The sequence below is a fragment of the Schistocerca americana genome, chromosome 8 (assembly GCF_021461395.2).
Source record: "Schistocerca americana isolate TAMUIC-IGC-003095 chromosome 8, iqSchAmer2.1, whole genome shotgun sequence".
Classification (NCBI taxonomy): domain Eukaryota; kingdom Metazoa; phylum Arthropoda; class Insecta; order Orthoptera; family Acrididae; genus Schistocerca; species Schistocerca americana.
Window position 1 is genome coordinate 175,379,762 of NC_060126.1, and position 15,451 is coordinate 175,395,212.

The 15,451-nt window shown below is 43.5% G+C and overlaps 1 protein-coding gene across 1 annotated transcript in view; it reads right to left on the reverse strand.

The window, feature by feature from the left end:
• LOC124544771 (extracellular serine/threonine protein kinase four-jointed) overlaps positions 1–15,451 on the reverse strand; it is a 1,021,279-nt gene that overhangs the window by 715,106 nt on the left and 290,722 nt on the right. The gene's annotated exons all lie outside the window — the stretch shown is intronic.

The following is a 15,451-nucleotide window of genomic DNA, read 5'->3' on the forward strand; positions in this document are numbered from 1 at the left end:
CAATCTAAAATCTTCTAATCTTCGAAAGCAATTTATTTTCGAGATTTTTTGAGAACTGTGTCTTACTGATGTACGAAGATCATTTGCATGCACTGACCTTCAGATCCTATGAGTTTGAAGAAAATCGTAGATGGGGTCTATCGTTAGGTCCCTCTTGAGATGTAGTGATTAACGCTTTGTCGGATTATTAATAGTTTGCTTGACTGCTGAAATTTCTACGTCACGTAAGCTCTTTATTAAGACATGTTCATCAACGATACATCATCTTGTCACTCAGTTTAACAGCCGACTGTACGGCTAAGCTTACTTGACCTTTATGGTCTTTGTAGGTAATACATTGTTTTATTACGTAGGCTGTTCTGGTTTTAGCAGCTTATTTGTTTTGAATAAACTATTTATTAATCATGTATTTCTTTAATGGAAATGCAATAGATTTATCACTGCGCGCGACCATCCACTGACGTGTCCACTGCTGGATAACACGGAAGGTTGACACTTCCTTCATCGTAAATCACTGTTCCATCCCTCTCTATTACTTCTGTGTATGTGTCTCTAAAGAACCGCATTCATGAGAGACACATAAATCGCGTCAGTTTTATCACGTTCGTGTCATTCATACACTGCTTTTTATGACCACTAGTCCACAACTATTCGTTACTTGGAAAACTCAAACTATAGCATGCTGATGTTCAGATTAACCAATGAAATTAATTTTCAGGGCTTAACGACCTGTCGACACCGAGTGAAATTGATTTTCCTTCGGATATTAAGTAAATCTCATTTGGTATCAGTTACCAAGAGCTCGGTATAGTACACAGTCTGTTGTATTGGAATCTGCGAGCAGACCATGCAGATTTCAAAGGTTCTGAGGCAGTTTCAACCCCTTTTCCTTCAACTACACGCCAAGACTATATATCTTCTGTTTGTGTCACTTTGATCGTGTAGAAGATGCCGTCTTACCACACTCCAGGTTGACGTTATTTAGCTACAGCCACACGAATCGTTCTACTATAATAAATATTCCTCAAATGTTAAAAACCATTTATCCCAACAAGGTCGTCGTCAGAAATTTAAAGGATTATTTAATTTTTTTTTAATTTGTAACAGCTTTTTGAATAGTTGTCTCTATCGCAAATAAAATAGTGTCTTAAAATTTGATAAATAGTTTCATCTATTCATACAACCAATTTCAGGTCAATAATGGCAAAGTATTACGTCAGCATATAAGATACGGATGGATCGCATTCTCTGTATAACTAGGTACATGTTCATTTAAGAGACATGTTGAATAAAATGCTGACTGTATCAACACGATAAAACACTGAACGATGCTTAAAACGAAGGCATGCTGAAAAGTAACGTCTCTGAATTTTTTATGTGAAAACTCAAAGTATTTAAATAAAACAAACGTTATTAACACTCTATATCTTATGTATGTCTACGTATTTGTTTCTCATCACAGTCACCCTGGCGACGAACTCTTTTCTCCCAACGAGAGACCAGATTGTTGATCCCGTCACTGTGGCACGTTTGACGATGTTGACGGAGCCACCGTCTCACCTCCGCCTGCACCACTTCGTCACCATCAAACTGAAGTCCGTTGTTCTCTATGGAGACAGTGAAAACAGGGTGAGGCCAAATCGATGACAGTGAACCCAAGGCGTTGGATTGTTGCAGACGTCACAACGCTCGTGTGTGGTCTGGCTTGTCATACTGAAGAAGAGGATGCTCCATGTGCGGGCGAGCTCTTCGAATTCGAAACTCGATGACAGCAAGTTGTTCCTTACTTCCCGACATAATTACATTACACACCACCATGTTACACACTAAAATTCGGAGACCTCTAGCGGCAGAAGGCTGCAAATATGTAGACATGAATAATAAAGATGTAGAATATTAATAACGTTCAATTTATTTAAAAATCTTTAAGAATTTTGACATAAAAAATTCAAAATTATAACTTTTCAAAACGCCCTCGCAAAAGGGCAGTCATGACTACAATATTTTGACTGCAGCTTAATTAAACATGGATCAGCCTTTTATCGTTATTTTATTGAAGTTATCTGTTATATGAGTAAGTAGCTAGTCACACAGACGATTATGGTCCATCCGTGTTCTATATGGCGACATAATACTTTGCCACGAGTGATCTGAAGTTCGTTGTATGAGCAACAAGAACTAATAATCAAATTTAAGTGTTAGCAAACAGTAAAGGAAAGAAAAGAAAAATTCGGAGTACGAAGTAACATCCTTGGGGAAGAAACAAAAACTTTGAGTTGCGCTGATGACATTGTAATTGTGTCAGAGACAGCAAGGGATGTCGAAGAGCAGTTGAACGGAATAGACGGTGTCTTGAAGGGAGGATATAAGATGAACATCAACAAAAGCAAAACGAGGATAATGGAATGTGGTCGAATTGAGTCGGTTGATGCTGAGGGAATTAGATTAGGAAATGAGGCACTTTAAGTAGTAGATGAGTTTTGCTATTTGGGGAGCAAAATAACTGATGATGGTCGAAGTAGGGAGGATATCAAATGTAGACTGGCAATGACAAGGAAAGCGTTTCTAAAGAAGAGAAATTTGTTAACATCGAGTATCGATTTAAATGTCAGGAAGTCGTTTCTGAAAGTAGTTGTGTGGAGTGTAGCCATGTATATAAGTGAAACATGGACAATTAATAGTTTGGACAAGAAGAGAATAGAAGCTTTCGAAATATGCTGCTACAGCAGAATGCTGAAGATTAGATGGGTAGATCACGTAACTAAATTGAATAGAATTGGAGAGAAAAGAAATTTGTGGCACAACTTAACTAGAAGAAGGGATCGGTTAGTAGGACATACACTCCTGGAAATTGAAATACGAACACCGTGAATTCATTGTCCCAGGAAGGGGAAACTTCATTGACACATTCCTGGGGTCAGATACATCACATGATCACACTGACAGAACCACAGGCACATAGACACAGGCAACAGAGCATGCACAATGTCGGCACTAGTACAGTGTATATCCACCTTTCGCAGCAAAGCAGGCTGCTATTCTCCCATGGAGACGATCGTAGAGATGCTGGATGTAGTCCTGTGGAACGGCTTGCCATGCCATTTCCACCTGGCGCCTCAGTTGGACCAGCGTTCGTGCTGGACGTGCAGACCGCGTGAGACGACGCTTCATCCAGTCCCAAACATGCTCAATGGGGGACAGATCCGGAGATCTTGCTGGCCAGGGTAGTTGACTTACACCTTCTAGAGCACGTTGGGTGGCACGGGATACATGCGGACGTGCATTGTCCTGTTGGAACAGCAAGTTCCCTTGCCGGTCTAGGAATGGTAGAACGATGGGTTCGATGACGGTTTGGATGTACCGTGCACTATTCAGTGTCCCCTCGACGATCACCAGTGGTGTACGGCCAGTGTAGGAGATCGCTCCCCACACCATGATGCCGGGTGTTGGCCCTGTGTGCCTCGGTCGTATGCAGTCCTGATTGTGGCGCTCACCTGCACGGCGCCAAACACGCATACGACCATCATTGGCACCAAGGCAGAAGCGACTCTCATCGCTGAAGACGACACGTCTCCATTCGTCCCTCCATTCACGCCTGTTGCGACACCACTGGAGGCGGGCTGCACGATGTTGGGGCGTGAGCGGAAGACGGCCTAACGGTGTGCGGGACCGTAGCCCAGCTTCATGGAGACGGTTGCGAATGGTCCTCGCCGATACCCCAGGAGCAACAGTGTCCCTAATTTGCTGGGAAGTGGCGGTGCGGTCCCCTACGGCACTGCGTAGGATCCTACGGTCTTGGCATGCATCCGTGCGTCGCTGCGGTCCGGTCCCAGGTCGACGGGCACGTGCACCTTCCGCCGACCACTGATGACAACATCGATGTACTGTGGAGACCTCACGCCCCACGTGTTGAGCAATTCGGCGGTACGTCCACCCGGCCTCCCGCATGCCCACTATACGCCCTCGCTCGAAGTCCGTCAACTGCACATACAGTTCACGTCCACGCTGTCGCGGCATGCTACCAGTGTTAAAGACTGCGATGGAGCTCCGTATGCCACGGCAAACTGGCTGGCACTGACGGCGGCGGTGCACAAATGCTGCGCAGCTAGCGCCATTCGACGGCCAACACCGCGGTTCCTGGTGTGTCCGCTGTGCCGTGCGTGTGATCATTGCTTGTACAGCCCTCTCGCAGTGTCCGGAGCAAGTATGGTGGGTCTGACACACCGGTGTCAATGTGTTCTTTTTTCCATTTCCAGGAGTGTATTTTGAGGCATCAAGGGATCACCAGTTTAGTACTGGAGGGCAGCGTGGAGTGTAAAAATCGTAGATGGAGACCAAGAGATGAATACACTAAGCAGGTTCAGAAGGATGTAGGTTGCACAAGATACTGGGAGATGAAGAAGCTTGAACAGGATAGAGCAGCATGGAGAGCTGCGTCAGACCAGTCTCTGGACTCAAGACCACAACGATTGCAGTATTTGCGATCTAGATAATTATAAAAAATTTTGCCAACAACTTTTTTAAAATTGTTTGAAAGTCTACAATATCGATTTTTTCCGATACCTGGAAACTTAATATTACTGTTAACAGTTTATCACTGTCCGTGGCTGTGTGGTGGCACACGAGTGGGATGAAGGTGTGTCTCACAGAGGACATCGAGAACGCTCACAGAGCGGCAGCTCGTTCTGTATTATCACGAAATAGGCCACGAACATGAAACGTGAATTCGTGTAGCAATCAATAAAACAGAGGCGTTTTTCGTTGTGGCAGGATCTACTCGACAAACTTCAATCACCAACTTTGTCCTTCGATTCTGAAAATATTTTGTTGGCGCCCACCGACATAAGGAGATATCATCGTCATAATAAAATAAGAAAAATCGGAGCTCGTACGGATTGATTAAGTGCTCGTTTTTCCTACGCGTCTTTCGAGAGCAGAACGGTAGGGAGATAGCTTAGAGCTGGTTCGACGAACCCTCTGTCAGGCACTTAATTGTGAATTGTAGAGCAATCATTTAAATATAGATATAGAATCCTGGTGAAAGAAAAATTTGTAACCACCATTGCTTGGCTGGCATGAGTAGGAGATGTATTGGTGTAAATTCCCTAATCACCAGTTGTTGTATCGATATCTCAAATTAAATTTCTAACTTCTGAGAAGTGTGACATAGAGTGAGAGTTTGTAACACTTTTGATGGTGATTTGTCCGTTGAATGAAAAAGTTCAGGTCGGCTGTTCCCTTTGTACTATGCGAAACAAATAGGTTACAGGCCAGCTACGGATTTAAGGCTCTTTACTCTTTCACCATAATAAAACACAAATCAAATAACACATTATACATACACAAACTTATTCCGTATCATCATCACCATCATCAGAGGTGAGTAATCACATATTCGCTATTATCTCGCAAACGGATCGTCTGCGGTCCCATACCTACCAGAACTCTTTCGCATCTACTATCGTATACTTTCTCGCTTGTAGGCGTCCGCAACTTTTGGTTGCTGCCTCTGGAACACAGAGTCCCGGATTCGATTCCCGGGTGGGGATACAAATTTTATCCCCGCGGGGGCTGGATGTAGTGATGTCCTCATCAACATTTCATTATCATCGTCGACGCGCAAGTCGCCGAAAAGACGTTAGATAAATAGAATTGCACTACGCGGCCGAACTACCCCACATGGAGAATAATGTCATACGATCATTTCACTTTTGTTGCTGTCGCTACTGATTATGATAATCTGCATATAAATTTTGCCGCCGGTTGTTTTGCTTGGGCCTTAAACCGGCCATAGGTATTATGCAAGTCTGCGCAAATACGGCGAAACAACTGTAGTACCAAAGAAGTAGTACAAACAATGACGAACAATTAATGACCGTAGGCGTGGCTGTCGGGATAACCATACTGACGACGTCAGAAAACCACCAGCCGTCGGAGAAACATCAGAAGAGGCCGACGCAGCTTCAGGCGAAGCACCAGGTACGAGATGCCGACCTGCCGGACCGCGTACTACCAGCCCGGCAAGAGCATTACATGTTATTGACTCCATCAGCGAAAGCTTTATTTCCGAGAACTTTGCTGTATTATAAGGTTGAAAAACTCCCTAGCGGGAACACGAGGCATTAGATGTGCTTAGCTCCCGTGATGGCTTGCAAATTACCTGAGATGCCAGCGTGTATAAAAGGACTTAGACTTTTCCATTCTGAATACGACAAAGTGTCAGTGTAGAAAAGGCCGTCGTCCTCATCCATCAACATCGCGGATTTACAATAAATTGTCTTCTTTTACTGCCTTTCGAGTAGGATGTTTGACGATCACAGGGTGAATATACGGAACTCTTGAAACACGCAACAGTTCCCATTAAAAAAGCTACATTACCATCAGAAACAGAACCACTAGATCTTGGCTTTTGGGAGGTGCTTTTGAAGTTCAAAGTGTTGAAAGTTATGAAAGGGAGACAGTCATTGAGAGGAGGGTGAGGCAGGGTTGAAGTTGAACCCTCATATTACTCAAACTTGTACACTGAGAAAGTTGTAAAGAAAACCCAGACGAATTTGTAAAGGGAATTAAAGTTCAATGAGAAGAAATAAAATCTTAAACTTGGCCACATCACTGCAATTCTGTCCCAGACAACAAAGGACTTGGAAGATCAGTAGCTTGAAAATAAGTTATAAGGTAAACAATTCCAAAGGAACAACAAGTGTAATTGTTCAAAAAATGTTCAGATGTGTGTGAAATCTTATGGGACTTAACTGCGAAGGTCGCCAGCCCCTAAGCTTACACACTACTTAACCAAAATTATCCGAAGGACAAACACACACACCCATGCCCGAGGGAGGACTCGAACCTCCGCGGGGAGCAGCCGCACAGTCCACGACTGCAGCGCCCCGGACCACTCGGATAATCCCGCGCGGCGAAGTGTAATTGAATTTCGTCGAATTAGATGAATTAGATCATGTGTTGCTGAGGAAATCAGATTATGAAATGAGATTTTAAAAGTAATAGGCGACTTTTGATATTTCCCAGCAAATTAACTACCACTGGCAGGAATAAACAGGGCATACGAGGGTTGCCTAGAGTACAATGCGCCGCATTTTTTTTTTCGTCACCGATTCTTTATTCAACATAACAAGAATTTCACACACGAAATAATGGTGTTTTATCTACACTATTTTTTACGTAATCTCCATCCCGATCTATGGCCTTCTTCCAGCGCGAGACAAGGGCGTATATGCTCTGTCGGTAGCAAATCATTGTCCTGGTAGCGGAGCCAGTGCTTCACTGTGTGAATCATCTCGTCATCGTTATCAAAATGTCTTCCACGAATGGTATCCCTGAATGGCGCCTGTCCTCGCGTATGACATCAGCTCGCTGCAGCATGTCAGGTGTGACCGCCGTGGATGGTCTCCCCGACCGCTGCAAATCATGGAGCTCCGCTTAACCGTCTTTTGGTGACCTCACCCTCCGTGCCCAGTGACTAACTGTACTTCTGTCCACATCAGATGCTCCTCAGACTTTGCACAAGCGGTCGTAAATATTCCCCACAGTTTCTTTCTCTGCAGTGAGAGATTCAATGACGGCATGTTGCTTGTAAGGTACATCACCTACAGACGCCATTTTGTAACTGCCCTGCAGCTAAGCTATCTGTAGGAAGGAGACTTCAAGTAATAAATACGTAACGTTTCGCTTGCGTAGCATTGTTTTCGGCTGATAAAAAAATGCGGTGCGTTACTTTCTGGGCAATCCTCGAAAATGGTTCAAATGGCTCTGAACACTATGGGACTTAACATCTGAGGTCATCAGTCCCCTAGAACTTAGAACCACTTAAACGTAACTAACCTAAGGACATCACACAAATCTATGCCCGAGGCAGGATTCGAACCTGCGACCGTAGCGGTAGCGCAGTTCCCGACTGAAGCGCGTAGAACAGCTCGGCCACACCGGCCGGCGGCAACCCTTGTAAAAAGAAAACTGCCAGTGGCGAGAAAACGAGAACTATGTTGGCATAAAACATGAATTTAAATGTAAACTCATTTGGAAGTAAAACGTAGACCATTACCAGCACAGGCGAGAAGAGAACAGAAGCTTTTGGAATGTGACACTACAGAAGAACACTGAAGACTAGGTGGGTAGATCTGATAGCTATTGAAGAACTGCTGAAACGAATCAGGTAAAATAAAAATCATGGCACAACAGAACTGACAAGGGGACCGCCCGTATCTGTCGTCTCCGCTATCGTCCAAATTTATGGTATATGCAAGACTTGCCCAGAAATGATAGTGACAGAAGACGGAGCTCCATATGGTATTTTTGGTCCGAATTGGTGAGACCCGAGTTATTTATGTTACCGCGGAACATTTCTTATTTTCAGTCGAAACAGTTTTCAACATCTACATCTACATCTACATGGATACTCTGCAAATCACATTTAAGTGCCTGGGAGAGCGTTTATCGAACCATCTTCACAATTCTCTATTATTCCAATCTTGTATAATGCGCGGATAGAACGAACACCTATATCTTTCCGTACGAGCTCTGATTTCCTGTATTTTATCATGTGATCGTTTCTCCCTATGTAGGTCGATGACAACAAAATATTTTCGCATTCGGACGAAAATGTTGGTGATTGGAATTTCTGCAACGAGAAACGCCTTTGTTTTAATGATGTCCATCCCATGTCCCGTATCATTTTAGTGACACACTCTTCCCTTTTCTGCGATAATACAAAGCGTGCTGCCTTCTTTGAACTGGTAAGAATTCCACAAAGCACAGCAGTATTCTAAAAGAGGACGGACAGGCGTAGTGTAGGTAGTCTCCTTAGTAGATCTGCTACATTTTCTAAGTGTCCTGCCAATAAAACGCAGTGTTTGGTTAGCCTTCCCCACAACATTTTCAATGTGTCCTTCCAATTTGTTCGTAATTGTAATTTCTAGGTATTTAGCTGAATTTACGGCCTTTAGATTTGACTGATCTTTCGTGTAACTGAAGTTTAACGGATTTCTTTTGGAACTCATGTGGATAACCTCACACGTTCCGTTATTTAGGGTGAATTGCTAATTTTCACACCTTGCAGATATCTTTTCAAAATCATTTTTCAATTTTCTTTTGATCTTCTGATGACTTAATTAGTCGATAAACGACAGCGGCATCTGTAAACAACCTAAGACGGCTGCTCAGATTGTCTCCCAAATCGTTTAAACCGATAAGGAACAGCAAAGGGCATATAAAACCATCTTGAGGAACGCCAGAAATCACTTCTGTTTTACTTGATGGCTTTCCGCCGATTACTACGAACTGTGTCCTCTCTGATTTGAAATCACAAATCCAGTCATATAACTGAGACGATATTCCATAAACACGCAATTTCACTACATGCCGCTTGTGTCGTACAGCATCAAAAGCCTTCCGGAAATCCGTCATTACGGAATCGATCTGAAATCCCTTGTCAATAGCACTTAACACTTCATGCGAGTAAAGAGCGAATTGTGTTTCACAAGAACGATATTTTCTAAATCCGTGTTGACTGTGTGTAAATAGACTGTTTTCTTCGAGATAATTCATAATGTTCGAACACAATACATGTTCTAAAATCCTGCTGCACATCGACGTTAATGATATGGGCTTTTAATTTACTGGATTACTCCTACTACCTTTCTTCAACATTGGTGTGACGTGTGAAACTTTCCAGTCTTTAGGTACGCATCTTCCGTCGAGCGAACGGTTGTGAATGATTGTTAAGGTGTACAGTCTGCACCAGAAGATTTGCTTTTATTGAGTGATTTAACTTGCTTCACTACTCCAAAGATATCTACTTCTACGTTACTCGTGTTGGCAGCTGTTCTTCATTCTATTTCTGTGATATTTACTTCATTTTCTTTTGTGAAGGCATTTCGGAAGGCTGTGTTTAGTAACTCTGCTTTGGCAGCACTGTATTTGATAGTATCTCCATTGCTATCGCGCAGACAAATCATTGATTGTGTCTTGCCGCTAGCATACTTCATATACGACCAGAATCTCTTTGGATTTTCTGCCAGGTTTCGAGACGAAAGTTTCGTCGTGGAAACTGTTATAAGCATCTCGCACTGAAGTCCGTGCTAAACTTCAAGCTTCTGTAGAAGTTCGCCAATCTTGGGGATTTTGCGTCTGTTTAAATTTGGCCGTGTTTTTCGTTGCTTCTGCAACAGTGTTCTGACCCTTTTTGTGTACCAAGGAGGATCAGCTCCGTCGTTTGTTAATTTATTTGGTATAAATCTCTTAATTCCTGCCGGTACTAGTTCTTTCAATTCAAGCCACATCTGGTCTACACTTATATCGTTAATTTGGAAGGAGTGGAGAATGTCTCTAAGGAAAGCGTAAAGGAATTTTTATCTGCTTTTTTGAATAGGTATATAACTCAGGATTAATTGTTGCTAATAGGTTAAGTGCGAGTTCACAACAGTTTACTATTTCAATCGAAATAACAGTATTTTGTATTTATTAATATTTTCATAAAATGCATGAAAAGGAGACGCAAAGGAAAGTTTGGCATTGCAAATAAAGACCTACGTGCAGGAGAACAAATTTCTACTGTTAACTTACCCGTGTAGGGGGGAAGGAGGGGGGTGGGGGAGGGAGACAGACACATGGACAATTACACGACGAGATTTTGCAAGACGAAGACGAATTGCGATCGTATAATATTAAAGTGATTCCCCTCAAATGTGCTCCTCTGGTGCTACCTTGCGATTTCTACTCGTTTTTTTTTTTTTTTTTTGTCATTACGTTAGTTGTTTGATCAAAAAGCTTCAAAACTGTTCTTATCTCATCAAGACAGCAAAAAAAAAGCGCATCCCGGGAATACGGTATCAAAATACATTCCACTATACATCACCAGCAACCCTCTACAATGTTTGGAGAAATGATGCGTTATGTGTCGTTTGCTGCCAGACTGTAGGATGAGAGACAACCTTTTATGAATACGAATCAAGTTTGTTTTTTACAGAAGCTCTAAAACAACAACGTAATTGTAAGAATGCGGCTTTTACAATAAATGTTGCCCCAGCAAGTGTAAATCATCGACTGTATAATAATAAAAGTAACTTTATGTACGAATTTCTCGGGTACGCCCTTGCAATCCCTTCCTGGAAATTTATTTGCAGTGCCAGATTTTTCAATACGTTTCCTTTTCATACAGTGTATGAAAATATTAATAAATACAATATATTGTGTATTATTTCGGTTCATTTGCAATGTAAGCTATTCAAAAACTGAAATACAGGTTTTGCACAGGGAGCCGGCACCATGACCTTCGGACTACCATTCTGAAATCCTTCTGCTACTCCAGCCGTTACATACGAACTACACTAACATGAACAGCTGATCCTGCACACGACCAGCGGCTGAATTGCTACTTCTTCTAAACGATAGACCATCTCGGGCTTCCACTTCTGTGACTTTCATTTCTGGCCAAGCCCTGCATATACCACAGAATTCGACGATATCAGTGATATCGAATAGACGCGCTCCCCCTGTAAAAGAAAACATAGCTTGATAGTACACATACAGAGGCATCACGAAAAGAGTATTTGATAATGGAAAGAAGTGAGTGAAGAGACAGGGAGACCAGCGCTTGACTACGGTTAGCAGGTTCAATTGCATGCAGGTTGCAGTAGATATGCAGAGACGAAGAAAATTGGAGAGGACAGTGCAGCAGCAAGGAGAGCTGCATCAAACGTGCCTTTGGACTGATGACCAGAACAACAATCCAAAATAGAGAATAAATTTTTTCTTGAAACCTCAATAGAACAAGAGCTCACTGACGATGCCTCAACTATGGCGAAAAAAAAAAGTATTTGAGCAAGGAAAGAAGATTTTGTGGCTTATTAATAGGGGAATCCCAGTCCCCGTAACTAGCTAAGTATGTTTACAATCCGAAACCCCGTTTTATCGGAAAACTCCAGCATCATGTTTAAAATACCCATTTGTTGCAAAATAATTCAATGTGACTATCGACGTATGCTGTTATCACTATGTTTTCCCGCTTAAGAGCTATCGAAATAGGGCGAAATACGTAGGCACTACTTAGAAGTAACATACTTGTTTCTGTACCACGAAAGACAAGTGTCGGTATCTATTACACATCAATATACTCGTACCTCTGCGTCCTAACACTTGACGGAAACCCTTATTTTGAATCGCTGTTCACTGCGCGTGTACTTGCGTTCTTGTGCTACGGATTCCAAAATTTTAGATTCGTTCACCACACGTTTATGAATGCGGCATTATTTATTGTGCTTCCCAGACTGATGACCCACTGAAGAACAGCACACGCTGATGCACCTGCCGGCAGGTACTATCCACTAGATCCCAAGCAGGAACGGTGTTCCGTCAGGCCATGCGTCGCAGGTGTCTCCGAAGGACGCCTGTTGAATACAGCCCTAACGAGCTCTCGTGCCCTCTCTCTCTCTCTCTCTCTCTCTCTCTCTCTCGCCACAATCTTTCTCAGAACCATTCTCTCTCTCACACCCAATCTCTGGTGAGTGTGTCGTATTACTTGACTCAGTCGTCTCGTGCCCTTCCATTCTCCCTGGATGTCAGTAGCCGTGCAGTATCTGTAATGGATCGTTATCTCCTTCTTAGTAATCCTTGAGCAACGTGTAACGTAATGCGTGAAGGCAGACAAGAAGGCAAGGTACCATTCTGTTACTCTGTTGTCTAGCAACGACTCGACCAGATTCCAACCAGCCACAGTTTATACAGCGAAAATGTGTCACGATCACAGAAACATAATCAAATACCAAACTCAGACGGATTCGAAATGTAGTTAACTGTAATTCATCCAAGATAAAGTTGCCTCACAAAACTTTTAGTAGACCGGTACACTGGTACTGTTCTGTCAGATAAAAGGAAAGAGAGAGAGAGAAAGAGACTCATCACTGGGCTGTAGTCAGTACCATTTCATCAGAGAAACGTAAGACGAACACCAGTAAAAATAATGATTAAATCGTACAATAACAACAGCTACCAGTCACTGTTAAGAATGCTATTTATTACACTACTGGCCATGAAAATTGCTACACCAAGAAGAAATACAGATGATTAACGGGTATTCATTGGACAAATATATTATACTACAACTGATATGTGATTACATTTTCACGCAATTTGGGTGCATAGATCCTGAGAAATCTGTACCCATAACAACCACCTCTGGCCGTAATAACGGCCTTGATACGCCTGCGCATTGAGTCACACAGAGCTTGGATGGCGTGTACAAGTACAGCTGCCCACGCAGCTTCAACACGATACCACAGTTCATCAAGAGTAGTGACTGGCGTATTGTGACGAGCCAGTTGTTCGGCCACCATTGACCAGTCGTTTTCAGTTGGTGAGAGATCTGGAGAATGTGCTGCCCAGGGCAGCAGTCGAACATTTTCTGTATCCAGAAAGGCCCGTACAGGACCTGCAACATGCGGTCGTGCATTATCCTGCTGAAATGCAAGGTTTCTCAGGGATCGAATGAAGGGTAGAGCCACGGGTCATAACACCTCTGAAATGTAACGTCCACTGTTCACAGTGCGGTCAATGCGAACAAGAGGTGACCGAGACGTGTAACCTATGGCATCCCATACCATCACGCCGGGTGATACGCCAGTATGGCGTTGACGAATACACGCTTCCAATGTGCGTTTACCGCGATGTCGCCAAACACGGATGCGACCATAATGATGCTGTAAACAGAACCTGGATTCATCCGAAAAAATGACGTTTTGCCATTCGTGCACCCAGGTTCGTCATTGAGTACACCATTGCAGGCGCTCCTGTCTGTGATGCAGCGTCAAGGGTAACTGCAAGCCATGATTTCCGAGCTGATAGTCCATGCTGCTGCAAACGTCGACGAACTGTTCGTGCAGATGGTTGTTGTCTTGCAAACGTCCCCATCTGTTGACTCAGGGATCGAGACGTGGCTGCACGATCCGCTACAGCCATGCGGATAAGATGCCTGTCATCTCGACTGCTAGTGATACGAGGCCGTTGGGATCCAACACGGCGTTCCGTATTACCCTTGTGAACCGACCGATTCCATATTCTGCTAACAGTCTTTGGATCTCGACCAACGCGAGCAGCAATGTCGCGATACGATAAACCGCAATCGCGGTAGGCTACAATCCGACCTTTATCAGAGTCGGAAACGTGATGGTACGCATTTCTCCTTCTTGCACGAGGCATCGCAACAACCTTTCACCAGGCAACGCCGGTCAACTGCTGTTTGTGTATGAGAAATCTGTTGGAAACTTTCCTCATGTCAGCACGTTTCAGGTGTCGCCATCGGCACCAACCTTGTGTGAATGCTCTGAAAAGCTAATCATTTGCATATCACAGCATCTTCTTCCTGTCGGTTAGATTTCGCGTCTGTAGCACGTCATCTTCATGGTGTAGCAATTTTAATGGCCAGTAGTGTATGAATAAATAGGCCGTTGCTGGTTTCGAACTGAGAGGCTCAGCAGAGAGCTGTTCATATTTAAAATTATACTAGGTCTGCCAAGAAACAAAGACAAACTGTAAGGACAGGTTCCTCGCACCAAAACAAGAAACAAATGTCTAATAATCAAGGCTCTAAAGAGCATACCGAGTTTCGGAGGAAGTAGTATAAACCCAAACAAGAAAAAAGTCTAGTAAACATGGGTTCTAAATTGTATACCTTAAGAGCTATGAGAACTTGTACAGTAGAAGAGATGTGTTTCACACTAGTTCTTTAAGCATCCATTTGAGATCCCATATTTACTACACCTTTTTTTCTTGTTTTGGTCAATACTCTCTCCTCCCGAAATGTGGAAAGTACAGACCTTGCAGTCGAGTAACATCACTTCGCACACTCTTCGTGGTCGTTGTTCTCGAATTGTGGTCTGCAAAACGTCTCAGTTGCTGACAAAAAATGACAGCAGTGATGGTTTCATCTCGAGGACGCAATTCGTAGTACAAAACACCGCCGCTGTTGCACCAGATGCATAACATTATCATTTTTGAACGTAGATGTTTGTACCGAGAGTTGCTGCTTTGTTTGAGCCCACCCAGGCCTTATCTTTCTCTCATCTTCACCAGTAACAATACAGGGTAGGAAAGGTCAGTGTTCGTCCGCTTTCTCCTAGACTGACAAACTGCACTGTACGGCCGGCCGATGTGGCCGAGCGGTTCTAGGCGCTACAGTCTGGAACTGTGCGACCGCTACCGTCGCAGGTTCGAATCCTGCCCCGGGCATGGATGTTTGTGATGTCCTTAGGTTAGTCAGGTTCAAGTAGTTCTAAGGTCTGGGGGACTGATGACCTCAGATGTTAAGTCCCATAGTGCTCAGAGCCATTTGAACCATTTTGCACTGAACGAGAGTTGAGCTGGGAAGTCATTCAGCACCCACCTTATTCACCTGACTTTGCGCCCTAATGTTTTCAGTTTTTCCACTCTCTATCGAACAGCC